Genomic DNA, 19744 nt, shown 5'->3' on the forward strand with positions numbered 1-19744 from the left:
ATATATATATATATATATATATATATATATATATGTCGTACCTAGTAGCCAGAACTCACTTTTCAGCCAACAATGCAAGGCCCGATTTGCCTAATAAGCCAAGTTTTCATGAATTAATATATTTTCTCTAATTTTTTTCTTATGAAATGATAAAGCAACCCATTTCATTATGTAAGAGGTCAATTTTTTTTTATTGGAGTTAAAATTAACGTAGATATATGACCGAACCTAGTAACCCTACCTAACCTAACCTAACCTATCTTTATAGGTTAGGTTAGGTTAGGTAGCCGAAAAAGTTAGGTTAGGTTAGGTTAGGTAGGTTAGGTAGTCGAAAAGCAATTAATTCATGAAAACTTGGCTTATTAGGCAAATCGGGCCTTGCATAGTAGGCTCAGAAGTGAGTTCTGGCTACTAAGTACGACATATATATATATATATATATATATATATATATATATATATATATATATATATATATATATATATATATATATATATATATATATAATTAATTAATTCTCAATGGTCCCCGAGCCAACATGCATAAGGAAACTCTTGATCCCTGAAGGATTCGAACCCGGTCAGCCAGGGCCTCCATGCCCTTTGGAGTATCCAGCACTATAATCACTCGGCGAAACTGACTGTACAAACGTATTGAAAGTCGACTGACCTTTAACCCAACACCCGACAGCTCTCGTGCCCATTTTGGGCACAGATATTTCATCAAATCACTTCATCATGCTTGGGCTGTGTAAGTATCATTTGTGTGCCTAAGCTTGAATGATCCCCTAAGCTAATATGCGTCAATAAACTCTTGACACCTGGAGGATTCGAACCTGGACAACCAGCTCAAGACGATTTCCAATACTTTTGTACAGTCTGTTTGGCCGAGTGGTTATAGTGCTGGACACACCAATGGGCAATTAAGGGACACGCCAAGGGGCAATTCAGCTTACCGGATTCGAATCCCATTGGGGTAAAGAGTTTTTTTATGCATGTTGGCTTGGTGACCATTCACGCTTGACGCACAAATGTTACTTATGTGGCCCCAGCATGTTGAAGTGATTTGATGAAATATCTATCCCCAAAATTGTCACGAGAGCTGTCGGGTATTGGGTTAAAGGTCAGTCGATGTGCCTAACAGTCCGAATAATTTTCGTTATTTTAAAATATTACTCACCAGATTGGTTATTTTTTATCAATATTAATCTATTTTATTAGGAACATGAATTACTGACTTATTCATGTATTTACTGGTGGGGGGGGGGGGTATTTGATCAGTAGCCTCATTACTTGGAGGAGGGGGGGGGGGTCAACATTAGACCCCACTCTGTCCTATTAGCATCTACAGGAACTATGTCGACCATCTTATGCACGTCCAGTATCCCTGGTCATTCACCCTGGGAGGGTACCGGTCGGCCGAGCGGACAGCACGCTGGACTTGTGATCCTGTGGTCCCGGGTTTGATCCCGGGCGCCGGCGAGAAACAATGGGCAGAGTTTTTTTCATCCTATGCCCCTGTTACTTAGCAGTAAAATAGGTACCTGGGTGTTAGTCAGCTGTCACGGGCTGCTTCCTGGGGGTGGAGGCCTGGTCAAGGACCGGGTCGCGGGGACACTAAAGCCCCGAAATCATCTCAAGGGAACCTCAAGATAACCCTGCAAAGTTGGGCGAGGCTAGTACCAAGCCAACGCCCGGGCATGCAGTTGCTTACTCATGAACTATCGAAGGTCTATTTCTGCCATGGCGCCATAAGGTGACCTAGCTGATAGAAAAATTCTAGACTGAAAAATTCGGTTATCAGCAATAAAGTTCGTCACATTCCGTAAGATTCTGATATATGGCCTGTATCAACCCTGAGTGGTCACTTGTGTTCGGATATGACCTTTGAGTGGCGAATTAGTGGTTACCTTGAGGTGCTTCCGGGGCTTAGCGTCCCCGCGGCCCGGTCGTCGACCAGGTGGTCAGGGAATCTTTAAAGAAAAATATTGCTCACCAAGGAGACGGAAAAATCAGAGATTGTTTTGACATTTCGTCACAAAAGCCAAGGGAAGAAAGCTAGACGACTGTGTTTAGTATAAAAATTTGTGGTGTGAGGAATTGCGAAATAATTCTTCAATAATATTTGCGATATTCTAATTCTTCAGTACATTGCCATATGACGTGAGGGGGATTACAAAATGCTCAAAGTGGAAAATTGAGACTATAATTTTTAAGCATTATAAGTTACCGTTTTATGAAGAGTGAAACGAGAAAAATGTCATCAGTTACCCTGTTTCTTAAACGCATGTGAAGGGCGTCGACTCTGGGCTACGAGGTTACTCTGCTTGAAACGTTCATACAACCCAACGAAATATTGCAGCAGCGTATCGACAGTCTTGTCAAGGAGTTGAAGGGCATGTTGTAATCTGAACCTGCAGACTGATCAATTTTTCGTGTCGTAGCCGACTGGGATCGACACGTGTCGCTGGTGGCGGATTCGAGGAGAAGCTTTCATTCTAGAAGGTAGAATATATTTGGTTGTGAGAGCTTTACTAGGAAACCCAGGAGAAAACCCTTAATATCTCACTTGATAAAATTATTTGTGTCATTCAAGCATTTAAAATGTCACATCAGATTTTCCTATTAATTGTTCACTATAACACAATGTATGGGTGGTACATGATTAATTAACCACAACTAATTCCTTTGAGAATTTTAATTTATTATAAACTGTGGTGTCTGAATTAAATATTTGTAATTGACAGAACAATGGTTTAAATTGTGTAAAATGAAGGGGCGTGTTTTGTTCCTATATTATAAAACTAAGGAGGATGTATTTGAGTGATTGTGCCTAATGCCAAGGTTTTATGGGCCGTTTTGTTATATATGAGAAGTGAGGTAACCTCCTCCAACAGGTTTTACTAGGATACCCGGCGTTGCCCGGGTCTGAGTCTCATCTGACCCCCCTCCCCCCCCCTCTCTCTCTCTCTCCTACAATATTACTAGTAATACAATAGGAGTCAATGTCAGTATGTCTTCATAATAAATGACATAAACACAGAATATGATTGTTTCCCTTTCGAGTCTGTGGGTAGGTCTTCTGCTTCTCTGGCAAAGGGAGGAGACGGGGACCAGTTGAAGTTAAGTGTTTTAAGGAACTTTGACCACAGTTAGAATAGCACGATTTTTTTTTTAAATCTTCCCTAGGAACAGTGAATAATGAATGTATGAAAAAATGTACGGTTTTTTAAATACTATATGAATTAAGATAGTTTTGAAATTTGTTTCGATACATTTTGGTAGGGGCAGCTGGTGGGCAGTGCCAAGAGCCAGCATGGGGTCAGATAAAAAAAAAAAAAGTGATCCTGGGTCGCCATTCCTTTTGACTTCTGGCGACACCGACCAATCTTTTTCCGTCCCATACCCTAGACTATTCCCCCTGCAAAGTTGGGTGAGGCTAGTTCCAAGCATCTAGCCTCCAACCTTGGATAGACGGACGGTCGGACAGACGTTATTGGTCCTAATTTGTAATTTGTGAACCATATAACGAACATAATGAGATGTATTAATTGAGAGGCATACGTACGTAACCTGGTAATCTGTTACCTCCAGGAGGTAACCTGGAGATTAGTGGATCGCTTGTACACACACACATCACACAAGCCGAGGAGCACCCCATGTATATGATACATACACACCGAGCATACTTCAGTCTTGAACTGTCTTCAAGGCAACCCGTTCTCGCACTTTCGCACAGTCAATATTGACTTATTAAATAAGTGCATATGTGACATACTAATTTATTGTGAATATTTTAGTTTACCTTGAAAAGCTTCATAGAAAACACCGACCTTACCTAACCTTCTTAGTATGTTAAGATAAGCATCTTATTGCTTCGTAATTACAATTATTACTTAACCTATACTTATAATAGGTTAAGGTGGGACCAAAGAGTCAGAGCTCAACCCCCACAAGCACAATTAGGTGAGTACACACACACACACACACACACACACACACACACACACACACACACACACACACACACACACCACAACACAACCACACACACACACACCACAACACACACACACACACACACACACACACACACACACACACACACACACACACACACACACCACAAAAGCCACAACACAACCACAAACTATAAAACATGTTCTTAACCTCACACGATATCTAAGACAATAATTCAACCACCACACAAACGCGCTGAGTTGCTCCTCTCTAAACTTTCCGTAACTTTTTTCAGGAGTTGTAAGTGATTCTTGTCCTTCTCAGTTCCTAGTCTGAGAGAAAGTTCACAATACCACTAATTTCAGATAACCTTTACGTCCTGATGGGTTCCATGCGCTCCGGATCTGATTATGTTCACTATTTTGAGTTTCCTCAAGTCGAAAAACGCTATTCACTTTCCCAAATGGTTTCCGGGAGATCTCAAACTGCTATTAAAGGTGGAAATGTTTGTTGGAAAAGCATGTACAGACAATTGTGCAGTGATTGTACGAGCCTTGAAGAGGGTTGTACCTTTGTATATAGACGAACACTTACACACCCCCCCCCCCACACACACACACTTGCCCACCCACCCATGTACCCACACACACACTCACACGCCCACCCACCCATGTACCCACACACACACTCACAGGCCCACCCACCCATGTACCCACACACACACTCACAGGCCCACCCACCCATGTACCCACACACACACTCACACGCCCACCCACTATGCGTGGGTACACTCACACGTCCATCCACTCATGTACGCCCACACACACGCACACACATGCCCACCCACCCATATACCCACACACACACGTCCACCCACCCATGTTCCAACACACACACACACACACACACACACACACACACACACACACACACACACACACACACACACACACACACACACATATGGCCTCATACCATCTGTACTCATCCGTATAAATATTCTGCACTCTGATAAATTTTAAAGCTCAACTTTCCATCACTGGACGCCAAAAAAAGACATTCTCAGTAGTTAAAAGTTTTACAGTTGTCCAAGACGTCAAAACATATTGCTTTTGTTTTATTTCCACCTGAGACGAGGAAACTGTAGCGTAAAATCCGGATGGATTTGCGATAAAAACTGTGCGAATGGCTGCCACGACTTGGCCATCTGTACCCACTCCCTGCCTCTTCTCTCCCCCCCCCCCCCACCTCTCTCTCTCTCTCTATCTCTCTCACTCTCTCTCTATCTCTCTCACTCTCTATCTCCTATCTCTCTCTGTCTCCTCTCTCTCTCTATCTCCTCTCTCTCTATCTCCTCTCTCTCTCTCTATCTCCTCTCTCTCTATCTCCTCTCTCTCTCTCCTCTCTCTCTCTCTATCTCCTCTCTCTATCTCCTCTCTCTCTATCTCCTCTCTCTCTCTCTCTATCTCCTCTCTCTATCTCTATCTCCTCTCTCTATCTCTATCTCCTCTCTCTCTCTCTATCTCTCTCACTCTCTATCTCTCTCACTCTCCGTCTCTCTCACTCTCCGTCTCTCTCACTCTCCGTCTCTCTCACTCTCCGTCTCTCTCACTCTCCGTCTCTCACACTCTCTCTCTCTCTCTCCTATCTAGGGAAAGCCTAATGTTCCAGTTGGGTTGCACGTTGCTGCTTCTGGATTCCTTCGTTATTTTGGCTGTTCACAGTGTGTTTGCTAGAGCTGCGATCTCCCGCTCTCGGGGTCGGAGGCTTCAGGTTCGTAGGACCCAAGTTAATTACATATTAACACCCACTTTTATTGTGGGTGACAACTGTTATGATTGGGGCGTGGATCACCTAATTTTCTATGCTTAAGTGACAGTTCGGGGAAAGTCTAAAGTTCCAGTTGGCCAGTAGTTAGTTGCTTCTGAACTCCTTCCTTGTTGTGGTTGTTCATAGAGTGATTCATAGAGCTATTGTTATCCGCTATGGAGGTCGGAGGTTCGAGGCTTCGAGTGCCCAAGGAAAAGGACAGATTCTCCTATCAGTTAAATTTCTGGGACTGTCATAGGACTTTGACGCAACACCGTCAATCATTACATAATCTTGGCGTTTCCATTCACAGTAAACATAGTTTACAGGCGTCTGTGAACATATCCCTTCACCTTGGACTGGTCAGGACAACGACGCCTTCGCTTCTTGGAGGTCGGCGTTCGATCCCCGATGATGCAGGTGGTAAGGCACCGCGTATTCCCAGAGTCCCACCCAGAGTATTACGTTCCGGAACATCAGGTACCGTGAAGAATCCCACAAAGCTCTTCAGCGAAGAGCTCTGGTTCGCAGACGACTTCCAATCCAAGTATTCGAAGAAAAAATATTATTATTCATATTACCAATAAAATGCTGTAATAGGTCGCTGACAAGAGCTGTGGAAACTGCTTTTATCAAGGAAAAAATGATAGGGGGATATCCCAAATATATATTCAGTAGGTTCGGTTCGTTGGGTCAGGATTGTAATTGGATGGGTGAACTTATAGACACAGTCTCACCTCAGTTAGGGGAACCCTGGCAAGCCAATTAAGGTATCCCTCTCTCTCACCGGGAACTACCCCTCATACCCTAGCGAGGGAGAGAACCAGAGTGAGAGAAGGGTCAGTAGGGAAATATTTAAGAGTAGATTGGGGACAAGAGACCAGGGGCCAGATTCACAAAAGCACTTATGAACGTGTACATCTTTCCTCAATCTTTGACGGCTTTGGTTACATTTATTAAGCAATTTACAAGCATGAAAACTTCCCATTCAACTGTTGTTATTGTTATAAACAGCCTCCTGGTGCTTCGGAGCTCATTAACTGTTTAATAATTGGAAACAAAGCCGCCAAAGATTGAGAAAAGATGTACAGGTTCGTAAGTGTTTGCGTAAGTGCTTTCGTGAATCTGGCCCCAGATGGGTTATTTGAAGTGAGGGGTTGGGGGGGCTCATGGGGTCGGGGATGGGAGGAAGAGGCTTCAGGAAATTTAGTAGAGTGAAGACTGGAGAGTTAAGAGAGAGAGACGGAGTGTGTTTATATTTACTATCTGTGCATGCAGAATCGAGCTATTAGCTCTTGAACCCCGGCTTTCTAACAAATCTGTTTTTCCTCATTTTCTTTCACTCAGAGATGCATCAGAGTGAAAGAAACTGCCCATTAGTGTGTGTGTGTGTGTGTGTGTTCTCACCTAGTTGTACTTGCGAAGGTTGAGCTTCAGCTCTTTGGTACCGCCTCTCAACCGTCAATCAACTGGTGTTCAGATTCCTGAGCCTACTGGGCTCTATCAAATCTACATTTGAAATTGTGTATGGAATCAGGCTCCACCACATCACTGACTAATGCATTCCAATTGTTACCTACTCTGACACTGAACACGTTCTTTCTAATATTTATGTGGCTCATTTGGGCACTCAGTTTCCACCTGTGTCTCCTTGTTCGTGTGCCCCCACGGTGGTAAATAACCTGTCTTTATCTACCCTATCAATATCTCTGGGAATCTTGTAAGTGGTGATCATGTCCCCCCCCCTAACTCTCCTGTCTTCCAGAGACGTGAGGTTTAGTTCCCATAGTCTCTCCTCGTAGCTCATGCCCCTCAGCTCGTGTACAATAGTCTGATGGCATAACTTTAAACCTTCTCCAATTTAGTCTTGTGCTTGACATGATTCGTATCCCCATACTGGAGCTGCATTTTCCAGGATTGGTCTGCCATTAGTGGTACAAGGTTTTGAATCCAATCCCTGATACCTCCCCCCTGTCTCTGCCCCCCTTCCTGTCTCAGCCCCCTTTCAGTCTCTGCCTCCTTCCTGTTTCTGCCCCCTTCCTGTCTCTACCCCCTTTCAGTCTCTGCCTCCTTCCTGTCTCTGCCTTCTTTCTGTCTCTGCCCCTCCTGCCTGTCTCTGCCCCCCATTCCTGTTTCTGCCCCCTTCCAGTCTCTTCCCCTTCCTGTCCCTGCCCTCCCACACTCTGTCTCTCTCGTCCACACGTCATACCAACTGTTTTTCCCCTCTAAGCTCAGGATGTTGCTTAGGGCATGGTAAGTCATGCCTCCTGCAACAGGAGGCGGAGGTAGATGAGAGGCGGAGGTAGATGAGAGGCGGAGGTAGATGAGAGGCGGAGGTAGATGAGAGGCGCAGGTAGATGAGAGGCGGATGTAGATGAGAGGGGAAACCAAAGAGCCGAAGCTCAACCGGCACAAGCACCTCTTGGTGAGAACACACACACGCACGCACTCACGCACGCACGCACGCACGCACGCACGCACGTACTTACATTAATTCCCGTCGCCATAAACCACCGGCACCAACTCCAAGAAATAAATAACCCAAACAAAAAGCAAAATAATTTCACACAGACAAAACAGAAATAAAACACCGGAAATCTTAAATTAATTTTGGAACGATCCTGGGAATGCCGAGGACGAGAAACGTTGCAGAAAACGTTGGTGTGGAAGCTCGTGAAGGAATCTTAGGAATTTGTGAGATGGAATAAAAAAGCGATGCACTGATGGCCTCGTAGCCTGGTGGATAGCGAGCAGGACTCGTAATTCTGTGGCGCGGGTTCGATTCCCGCACGAGGCAGAAACAAATGGGCAAAGTTTCTTTCACCCTGAATGCCCCTGTTACCTAGCAGTAAATAGGTACCTGGGTGTTAGTCAGCTGTCACGGGCTGCTTCCTGGGGGTGGAGGCCTGGTCGAGGACCGGGCCGCGGGGACACTAAAGCCCCGAAATCATCTCAAGATAACCTCTAGGTGAGTGTATGGGTCAGACACCACTGGGGCCTCTCAAAATATTTTCTGACTGACTCATGTACTATGTATATATTAAATAAAAAACACCTCTATGGTGTTACACCAGACCTGGGCATGGAGGATTAAATAGGTACCGACCCTTAATTGTTGCTCTCCTGTGTTCACTCTGAGGTATATGGGAAGGTTGTTGTGGCTGTGCGAGTCGTGTTTCAGAGGTAACTAGTAAGGTAAGGTTTAGCACGGGCTGCACGAAGGGAAAGCTTAAAGCCTGTCTGCTAAATATGAGTCGAAAGTCCTTTTTTCTCTACTAAAATATAAGCTTGCTAAAACTTTGGCATCCAACTTATCATCTCGTGCACTTAGTTACACAAGACAAAAACTTTAGGTTTTCATTACACTGTTCTCTCTGGTAGAGCTTAAGTCACCATTCGGTTTATGGGACTTGTTAAGAAAGTTATAAATATATTTGTATTTTCATCAGAGAGAGTGGAAGTGAAGCCATGGATGAGAACACCGAGTTCCAGCCTATATATTTATATATATAGGCAAGCATATATATATATATATATATATATATATATGTCGTACCTAGTAGCCAGAACGCACTTCTCAGCCTACTATGCAAGGCCCAATTTGCCTAATAAGCCAAGTTTTCATGAATTAATGGTTTTTCGACTACCTAACCTACCTAACCTAACCAAACCTAACTTTTTTGGCTACCTAACCTAACCTAACCTATAAAGATAGGTTAGGTTAGGTTAGGTAGGGTTGGTTAGGTTCGGTCATATATCTACGTTAATTTTAACTCCAATAAAAAAAAATTGACCTCATACATAATGAAATGGGTAGCTTTATCATTTCATAAGAAAAAAAATTGAGAAAATATAATGATTCAGGAAAACTTGGCTTATTAGGCAAATCGGGCCTTGCATAGTAGGCTGAGAAGTGCGTTCTGGCTACTAGGTACGACATATATATATATATATATATATATATATATATATATATATATATATATATATATATATATATATATATATATATATTTATATATATATATGCGAACAAGCCTGAATGGTCTCTAGGACTATATGCGACTGAAAACTCCCGCCCCAGAAGTGATTCGTAATAAATCCTTAGTGGCCGGGGTTTAGCTCCCAGATTCACAATAAATACCCAGGGAATTGTACATTCGGGAGGATAACATAGGATCAGCAGACAACGGAACATCAGCAGAAGGCATCCGAGACAGGTTGTCGACCGGACGGGAGGACTCTACCTGTCAACTGTAGACCCCTTTATTGTACTTAAATCCTCAATGTCTTGTGTAATGACACACATTGTTTAATCAATCTGGATATAGAGAACATTAAGTTAAATTGCTTAAATTATGATACTTATCCTGTTAAATATACTTGGTTAACTTACTTTTAATCTGTCTTTAATTGTGTTCCCTTAGATCTTTGATTTTCTTAAGTATTGCGAACTAGAGTGTAGAGAACACTCTGAGTTCACTGACTTAAAGAGTATGAGTACATGCTTATAGCAGATAATATATGATACATGTTAACATTTGATAACAGCTTAAATTACAGACAACTTCCATTCCTGGTCTTGTATGTAATGAACTAGAATGGATGGTGGCAGCCCTTTTCTACCTCTACTTCTACTCTTCTACTTTTACCTCTCTACCCTTCTACCTTCTACCACTGCTTTCTCTCCTCTCCCTCTGCCTCTTTTCAAACTTTCCCTTTCAAACTGACCACACTCCTCGCTACTCCAAATACTCCTTATTCCTCGCACCTCTCTGCCTCCCGCACCCCAAACCACTCACTCATTACTTCAATATTAATTTTCTTTACATTTCGTCTCTTTCTTTCGCTCCCGATCCGTTACACAGGAACGAGGCCGAGGAGCAAGCGAGCTACCCAGGGCGGAGGGGACGGTTTATCTTGTGTACTGCCCTAGGTAACACTGTTTCTTATTACTTTGTATCATTGAGATATTTGGAAGTTTCCACATGCTATCTTATACAACCTTCATATCCTCTACGAACCTGTTATTACATCCTGTGCCACCCATCACATCCTGAGCCACCCCTCACATCCTGAGCCACCCTCACATCCTGAGCCACCCCTCACATCCTGAGCCACCCTCACATCCTGAGCCACCCCTCACATCCTGAGCCACCCCTCACATCCTGAGCCACCCCTCACATCCTGAGCCACCCCTCACATCCTGAGCCACCCCTCACATCCTGAGCCACCCTCACATCCTGAGCCACCCTTTACATCCTCTGCCACCCTTTACATCCTGTGCCACCCTTTACATCCTGTGCCACCCCTTACATCCTGTGCCACCCCTCACATCCTGTGCCACCCCTTACATCCTGTGCCACCCCTTACATCCTGTGCCACCCCTCACATCCTGTGCCACCTCTCACATCCTGAGCCACCCTTTACATCCTGTGCCACCCCTTACATCCTCTGCCACTTCTTATATCCTCTGCCACCCGTTACTTCCTGTTAAATTTTCACCGGTGTAACGATATTGAATTTAAATCGAGAGTTTTCTCCAATAATGTTGCTCACAGGCCTCACCGTCCACGTTGATACTCGTCTTGAAGATCGTAGGCAGAGCACAATGTTGAGTGCCGTCTATTTTATAAATGAGTATCCACAGTAACTCTTGACAGTATCCCAAAGCAACTCTCCACAGCCACCCTATACAGCAACCCACCACAGCAACCCACCACAGCAACCCTCCACAGCAACCCACCAAAGCAACCCTCAACAGCAACCCACCACAGCCACCCACCACAGCCACCCTTCACAGTCACCCACCACAGCAACCCTCCACAACAACCCACCACAGCAACCCTCCACAGCAACCCTCCACAGCAACCCTCCACAGCCACCCACCACAGCAACCCTCCACAGCAACCCTCCACAGCAACCCACCAAAGCAACCCTCCACAGCAGCCCTTCACAGCCACCCACTACAGCAACCCTTCACAGCCACCCACCACAGCCACCCACCACAGCAACCATTTACAGCAACCCTTCACAACAACTCGCCACAGCAACCCTTCAAAGCCATCCACCACAGCAACACACCACAGAAACCCTCCACACCAACCCACAAGAGCAATGCATCCACAGCAACCCTCCACAGCAACGCTCTACAGCAACCGACCAGAGCAATGCTCCATAGCAACCTTACACAGCAACGCTCCACAACAATGTCCCGCAGTAGCCCTCCACAGCAACCCCACCAGAGCAATGCTCCACAGCAACTCTCCGCAGCAACCCACCAGAGCAATGCTCTACAACAACCCCACCAGAGCAATGCTCCACACCAACTCTCCACAGCAAAGCTCCACAGCAACCCACCAGAGCAATGCTCTACAACAACCCCACCAGAGCAATGCTCCACACCAACTCTCCACAGCAAAGCTCCACGGCAATGCTCCACAGCAACCCCACCTGAGCAATGCTCCACAGCAATGTTCCACAGCAATACTCCACAGCAACCCACCACAGCAACCCACCACAGCAACCCACCCCAGCAACCCACCACAGCAACCCACCACGGAGTGCAGCCAAACTACCCTCCTCCTGCTCCTCTCATTTCCAACGTTATGTGGTACAAACAACTCCATAATTCCCCTGTTTTCCTTTCCAACCGCTCTCTTTATCTCCAGTCCCATGATCCCAGTCCCTCTCCCGCCTAACCCCCCTATCCCCTCCGCAACACTCTCCACCCCATGTCCCAGTTTCCTCCTCTCCTCAAGACCCCACCCTCGCTTTTTCTCCCCTCCTCTCCCTTCTTCAACCCTCTGTCACACAAAGTTTTGATCTTCAACACACTAAGAATGTAAGAGGACATCACTCGCTCGCGTTGCGTAACTGTGAATGAACACAGTTAAGCAACGATAAGCACTCTTCATATGCTTATCTCTTCCTCTGGTGAGATGTATCCACCCAGCTGGATACATAACATGAACAGGAGAGTGTAGAATGCCAACTGGCCAGTACGAAGTACTTTATTTAATTTTATCCAATCAAACTTAAACTCATTCTTACATATGATTACACCTCTCTCTCTCTCTCTCTCTCTCTCTTTCTTTCCCTCAGATCTCACAACCTACTCCCCTCAGTCCCTCTCTTGCTTACCTCACGCCGCCCACCAACTTCTGGATCTTCGGGGAGAGTTAACTTCTCAATCGCAACACTTTTCTACAGATAGTAAAGTGTGTTGGTTATGGGGTGCTTGTTGAAGCGGCGTCGCCAGTTCCCCGCCCCCGCCACCACCGCCAGCTGACGCACTAATATACTCCTGCCCACAACTCACACCATCCTGCCTTCTGAATTTACTTACCAACCTTGTCCAACTTTTACATATATCTCTCAGAATTTGTGGTCCCAGTCAGGAGGCGGACACACTTGAAGGCCATCGGAGCACTCGAGGGGAGAGAAAAACCAACTGGGATTGTCAAAGTTTGTTTACGAAGTCGTTTTACCGCCAAATTTATCAGCTGATACTGTTGACGGGAATGGTCGCAGCTGACGCAAATGTAAACATAAAGAAGCGAGATATTTTGCCTCTCGTTGCTGTTTGTAACGTATCACCAGAGTGTTATATGTGGGGAACATTAACTTTTTATTGTTTCATGAGCTGGTGAACACTACTTTCTGTATTTTATATAGGAAGATGAATATTAAAAGAAATCACCCCATTACCTGAAAATCATTATCTCATTGGTATATCACACCATTGTCATTTCTTTGTAATTCTTTAACGTTACATTGTGAGGTTTTGCTCATTTACTAAGATGTCCATTCCTATTTTGAGTAGCAGTGGGGAAGATTACAGAGGCACATAATAGACTCAGGAAATAAATCCGAGAATTTGGTTTCCTTGAACTAGTTAATTAATAAACTGTTGATGTATATATTATCAAACTAATGTCATAGGATGACTCTACATCCTTAGTGGTACATGGAGACGGCTCTAATTTCTTTTAATTACATGGAAGTATGAAAATAATTATAACAAAAAAGGGCATCAAGCTTGGAAGACTATTTAGCTACCGTCAATGGATTATATGAGGACCTGGTCACTGAAGTAACTGCTTTTGATGACAATATTGTAAAAACCACACGACCCAAAACAGCGAGAATGGAACAGAGGCAGTTCACTGACTTCACTGTCAAGCCCCTGCATGACAGAGTTCTCATCTGATATTGGGAAATATATATATATATATATATATATATATATATATATATATATATATATATATATATATATATATATATATATATATATATATATACTTATAATAGTATTAATTTATAATATGAGCAACATTTCAGGACATATTACAAAAGTTTCCCAACATACAAGAATATCATTAAAAGGGCCACGAAAACCTTCCGTGCCAGACATATATATTCCCGGCGGCCATTAACTCAAGCTTCCGAGTAATTTCGTGGAAGAAAATCACAAATTTTCTGCTTGATTGAGAAAACTTTTTTCCCCTCGGGAGCAAGCATCGGCTCCTTCCCCCCCTCACAGCCCCAGACACTCTCCGGGGGTGTCCACATCACCTTTATAAGAGTTATATATGATTTTTCTCTAGTGCAAAATTCTAATGGAATTTTTTTTCAATCCCAATTTTCAATGTGAGTAGTAGGTGCCTGTGACAAGTCGTCGGCTTCCTGTCCCTCGGTAAGGTCCCTAGAGAGATGGTAGGCCTCAAGTAAATTTATATATATATATATATTTACCTTGCATTTAATTCATCTCTGATAGTGAGGTAAAGCCAGGTAATTATGAGAAGACACCAAGCCAATATAACCGTAGAGGACTTGGGAACGATATGATGAAAGTGAGTTGTAACATGAGGACGAAATTAAGTAACGGTTCCGAATCATTTGAACCATCGAGAATCGAACCCCGACCTTGCTTAAAGGAAAGACCTTTACTCAACATATCTCTCACAGTGAATTAGCAAAATACGCACTTCTGGGGTGTATCTGTTATCCCAGTTGCTGTGAGGCTTCTGTGCTGGCTAGGGTTCGAGTCTCCTGGTGGGAAAGTGTTCTAAAGTTGTAAAACTTCACCTGCGTGTTTAGGCAAGTTAAGCATTGGCACAGTGTTCTCCCATATTAACAGGGACTTGATGAAAGAGCGTGAGTGACCCCTCACTAGTACTAGTTGCCCTTGGGAGGTGGTGATCTTTGGGGGGTTTAAATACCCCAAAATTACCATCTCTTTTAGGGGTCTGAGTCTGGTGCAGTGGGTTAAAGGCATACCTGTTAAGCCAGTTGCTGTGAGGCTTCTGTGCTCGCTAGGGTTCGAGTCTCCTGGTGGGTAAGTGTTCTAAAGTTGTAAAACTTCACTTGCGTGTTTAGGCAAGTTGTGCATTATACATATATGTATATATACGCATATATATATATATATACATATATATATACATATATACATAATATATATATATATATTTTGTGATCTTCAATTGCATACATATATATATATATATATATATATATATATATATATATATATACATATATATATATATATATATATATATATATATATATATACATATATATATATATATATATATATATATATATATATATATATATATATATATATATATATATATATATAAAAGTTTGTGAGGGTACCACCTCTGGTGCCAATGTGGGGACCCATAGCCTCGGAGAAGAAAATAAAAAGTATTCAGAGGAGACCTTGTGGTTTTCACTGAACACTAATATTATCTTCTCCTACCACCCCCATTCTTTTGTATGTACACATATATATTTACTTAATTTGAACTTTGTTACAAAAAAGGAGTTACATATGGGTTACAAAGATGGTTATCATAGGTTGTCGAGTTCCTCCAGCTCCTCAGATGGCGGGCAGGAACAATGGATGCAGTGCGCATTTCCCCTCTGTATCGCCACACTGAGTCGCTGGAAAAGAAAGCTTGCAGCTCTTGGGTCCCTTGTTGTTTCAATGAGCCTAGAACCCAGTTCCTTCAAAAAACTGGTAGCACTTTTACCCCAGGCGCCGAGTGTCTCAGAAGCAATGGGGACAAAATTGTAGTGGTGATCCAGTTCTCTATACTTACGGGATTTGGCTGCTTCCCTGTGGGTGGCAGCGCCACCTGGTTGTGCAACACTGAGGTTAATGTAGGTGTTAGCCAGGGTTGATACGCACGTGGAGTCTCATACCAACTGCTTGCCATTCTTCCAGGGGTTCACTGTGATACCATCCGGGCGACCAATAAGAGCATCAGAGTTACGGGGCGTTAGGTAACGGGGCTCTCTTTCAGCTGGGCATCCAGCTGTGGTAAGGCTCCTCTTGATGATGTCGTTAACTTCACTGTGCCTCGAGTCACTTCTGGGGTGTGAGTTTTCAGTTGCATATAGTCCTGGGGACCATTCAGGCTTATTCGCATTTGTGTTCCTCACCTGTGCCCCAAAGAATGACGTGATTTGATAAAATACCATGCCCAAAATTACCAACCGAGTGCCGGCGAGGGGATGGAAATAGCCTCGGCTACCATCCTCTTTTGTCCAGTCGTGTTGGTCGAGCGGTTAAGGGGTCCTGTACGCCAGCGGAGTGCTCCTGGCAGTATGGGTTCGAGTCTCTTCTGGGGTGTGAGTTTTCAGTTGCATATAGTCCTGGGGACCATTCAGGTTTGTTCGCATTTGTGTTCCTCACCTGTGCCCCAAAGAATGAGGTGATTTGATAAAATACCATGCCCACGATTACCAACCGAGTGCCGGCGGGGGGTGGGGGGGATGGAAACAGCCTCGGCTACTATCCTCTTTTGTCTGGTCGTGTTGGTCGAGCGGTTAAGGGATCCTGTATGCCAGGAGAATGCTTCTGGCAGTATGGGTTCGAGTCACTTCTGGGGTGTGAGTTTTCTGTTACATACATACATATATAGTCGGAATTTGGCAATTAAATTTGATTTCAAACAGACACACACAAACAGTATTCATCCAAAGGGTCCATGCATTGTACATTGTACACAAACTGTGCACCATTGCAACATCACTACCATGCCTTCCCACCTGGGACACGGAACCACCCAAAACACAGATTTAGTGGAGTATTAAGTCTTAAAAGGTTTCCTACGTTCTCTTGGGGGTCCAAAATGTGTTTTGTTTGGAATATTGAAACAGATTTTCCAAGGAAAACTGTTGAAGTAACTTGGAATGTAACTACTGTAGTGAAGACCAAAGACCAATCATTAGTGGAGGCAAGGCCACGAGCTGCAACCTAATATAGTCAATGACCTTCCACGAGCCAAATGAAGAAGTACTGTCAATGATTTTTTTTTAGGTTAAACCAAAGCATTCCTTCCAGAACGCAGGTCCCAGTACGATCTTCCTCTCTTCTTTACTGGGATACTCTCTCCGTGCAATATGGTAGGTCTTGCATTCTATAGTACACATTCTCGCCAACAGGTAAGGTCTATGTGAAGAGCACAGTTACAGCCCCTCTACCGTGCCAGATAAGTCCACTATAAGTCCACAGTCCGTGCTACTTGCAACTTTTGTTCCGAGTAACTGAATTTAAACGAACAACAACTATGTGAAGAGTTTGTGAAGACGTCTCGCTCAATAATAAGGTCTGATCTGGAGGATTTGTGAAGAATTCAAACCCTTCAGTAAGGTTACTTTGGAGCAATAGAAGAGAAGAGAATTACAACCCCTTCAGAAAGGTCATATAAAGATTGGAATATTGTCACTCATCAGTAAACGCAAAGGTAAAAAGTTAAATACCGGGCTCTTTGGCAGAATCATTGCTTTTCTCCACTTCATCCTGGAAAAAAGTATTCCTTCCTTTTCTCACCATCTTTATCCTTTCATCCTCCTCCACCTCTTCCTGTTATTTTGCTCCCGAGCCGCCTTCCGCCCTTCCTTTTGTAGCTTCCGGGGATCAACGGCTCCGCGGCCCGGCCTCCGACCAGGTTTCCCGGTTTGTCGTCTGGTAAACCAGGCTATTGGACGCAGCTGCTCGCAGACTGACGCATGAATTACAGACTGGTTGATCAGGTATTCGATTTTTTCTATCGAATTTATTTATATTTCTTTCCTATTTCTATTCTTCTGTTTTCTTTCTCTACTTCCTTCTCCGTCTCCTCCACTTTCTCTTCCTGATTTTCCCTCCCCGGTCTTGGGGTGAGGCAAATGGACCAAGAAAATGACTTCAATATCTACTGGATCTCTGAAAGGAGCAGCATCGCCAAGTGCCTAAAGCAACCTTAGTCCCAAGCCTCTCCCCCCCTCCCGACTTAAATCTAATGAAAATCTTATTTTAAATGCAACAAAAATTGATTTGCAAAGTGAATTTACTGAGAAAACGTTGAAAATGTAATTGAAATAAATTGTTAAGAAGCGTAGGTTTGTTTGGTAACGCTGAGGACACAGGACTGCCCTCCTTGTCTCGCAAATTGCCAGTTAACGACCCGGCTTTGATACACACGGGTCAAGAGGTCAGGTCAGGCTTTGACGATATGACTTGACCTCATATTACTCCGTCCTTCTACGTGGAGAAGAGAAGGAACAAGGCCCTAAAGTGGAGGAATGTAAAGGTTATATTAATAGAGCAGACCTGACCTGAGAGTTATATTAATAGAGCAGACCTGACCTGAGAGTTATATTAATAGAGCAGACCTGACCTGAGAGTTATATTAATAGAGCAGACCTGACCTGAGAGTTATATTAATAGAGCAGACCTGACCTGACATTGGACCTGACCTGAGAGTCCTCACTCACACACTCACAGACTGAACTGAAGATACTCAAACTGATCTGACGATACTCACAGACTGAACTGAAGATACTCTCAGACTGAACTGAAGATACTCTCAGACTGATCTGAAGATACTCACAGACTGATCTGAAGATACTCACAGACTGATATAAGTTTATTTATATATTCATGAGTATTCAAAACAATACCAACCACATGAAGGGACGTGACCTTAAAGTGGAGGTCAAGGTCCAAAGTTACCCCCCTCCGCCCCACCTTTCCTCCCCCCCCCCCTCCCGCTCCACCTTTGCTTCCGCTGCCCCCCCCCCCCCTCCGGGTCACAATTCATCCCCACCGCCCCACCTCTTCTCCCCGCCCCTCTGTTCGTGTGTCGTATACACCGCTTTTGCTCCGCCTCCCACGTTTTGTTCAGGTATTATAATTATTTCCCTTAAAAAGAATGGTTTTAATTATAGAAATTATGAGTCCTCTTATATTTTAAATATATTTACTTTTATTGGAATATATCTAGAGAGTATATTGATCATTTGTATTATATTACTTGGCTTAATGTAGCTACATAGTCTTATATACTCTTAGTAGTGATAGAGAGAGAGAGACTCTCTCTCTCTACTACTTAGTAGTAGTAGAGAGAGAGAGAGAGTAGTAGTAGTAGTAGTAGTAGTAGTACTCTCTACTACTACTTAGTAGTAGTAGAGAGAGAGAGAGAGAGAGAGAGAGAGAGAGAGAGAGAGAGAGAGAGAGAGAGAGAGAGAGAGAGAGAGAGAGAGAGAGAGAGAGAGAGAGAGACAGACAGACAGACAGAGACAGAGAGTGAACTACTTCCTCTCTCGACTATCGTGAAGAGACGTCGCTGAGAAAAGGGCTTTTCCCCCACATTCTTTAGGCTCCTTTCACTAATTAATTTGGAAAATAAATTCTGAATGAAGCTTTAGGAGATAAATGAAACTTCTTGTGCAAGTAGCAGAGGAGTTCCTTCTAAGGCGTCTGGACACTTAATGTTTTATTTTAAAGTTTCTTCTAAAATTTAAGCATTGTTTAACAAGGAAAATCAAAGGTTCGTTGAATGGACCGGTGCTCTAGCTACTAATATGCCATATAAATAAAACACCTCCAATACATTCAGAGAACAGCAGCCGCATGTGATGGTTTAATACCTTCTGTTTACATTCATGGCAATGTCACATCATCCTC

Source organism: Procambarus clarkii, chromosome 70 (genome assembly GCF_040958095.1).
Source record: "Procambarus clarkii isolate CNS0578487 chromosome 70, FALCON_Pclarkii_2.0, whole genome shotgun sequence".
Classification (NCBI taxonomy): Eukaryota; Metazoa; Arthropoda; class Malacostraca; order Decapoda; family Cambaridae; genus Procambarus; species Procambarus clarkii.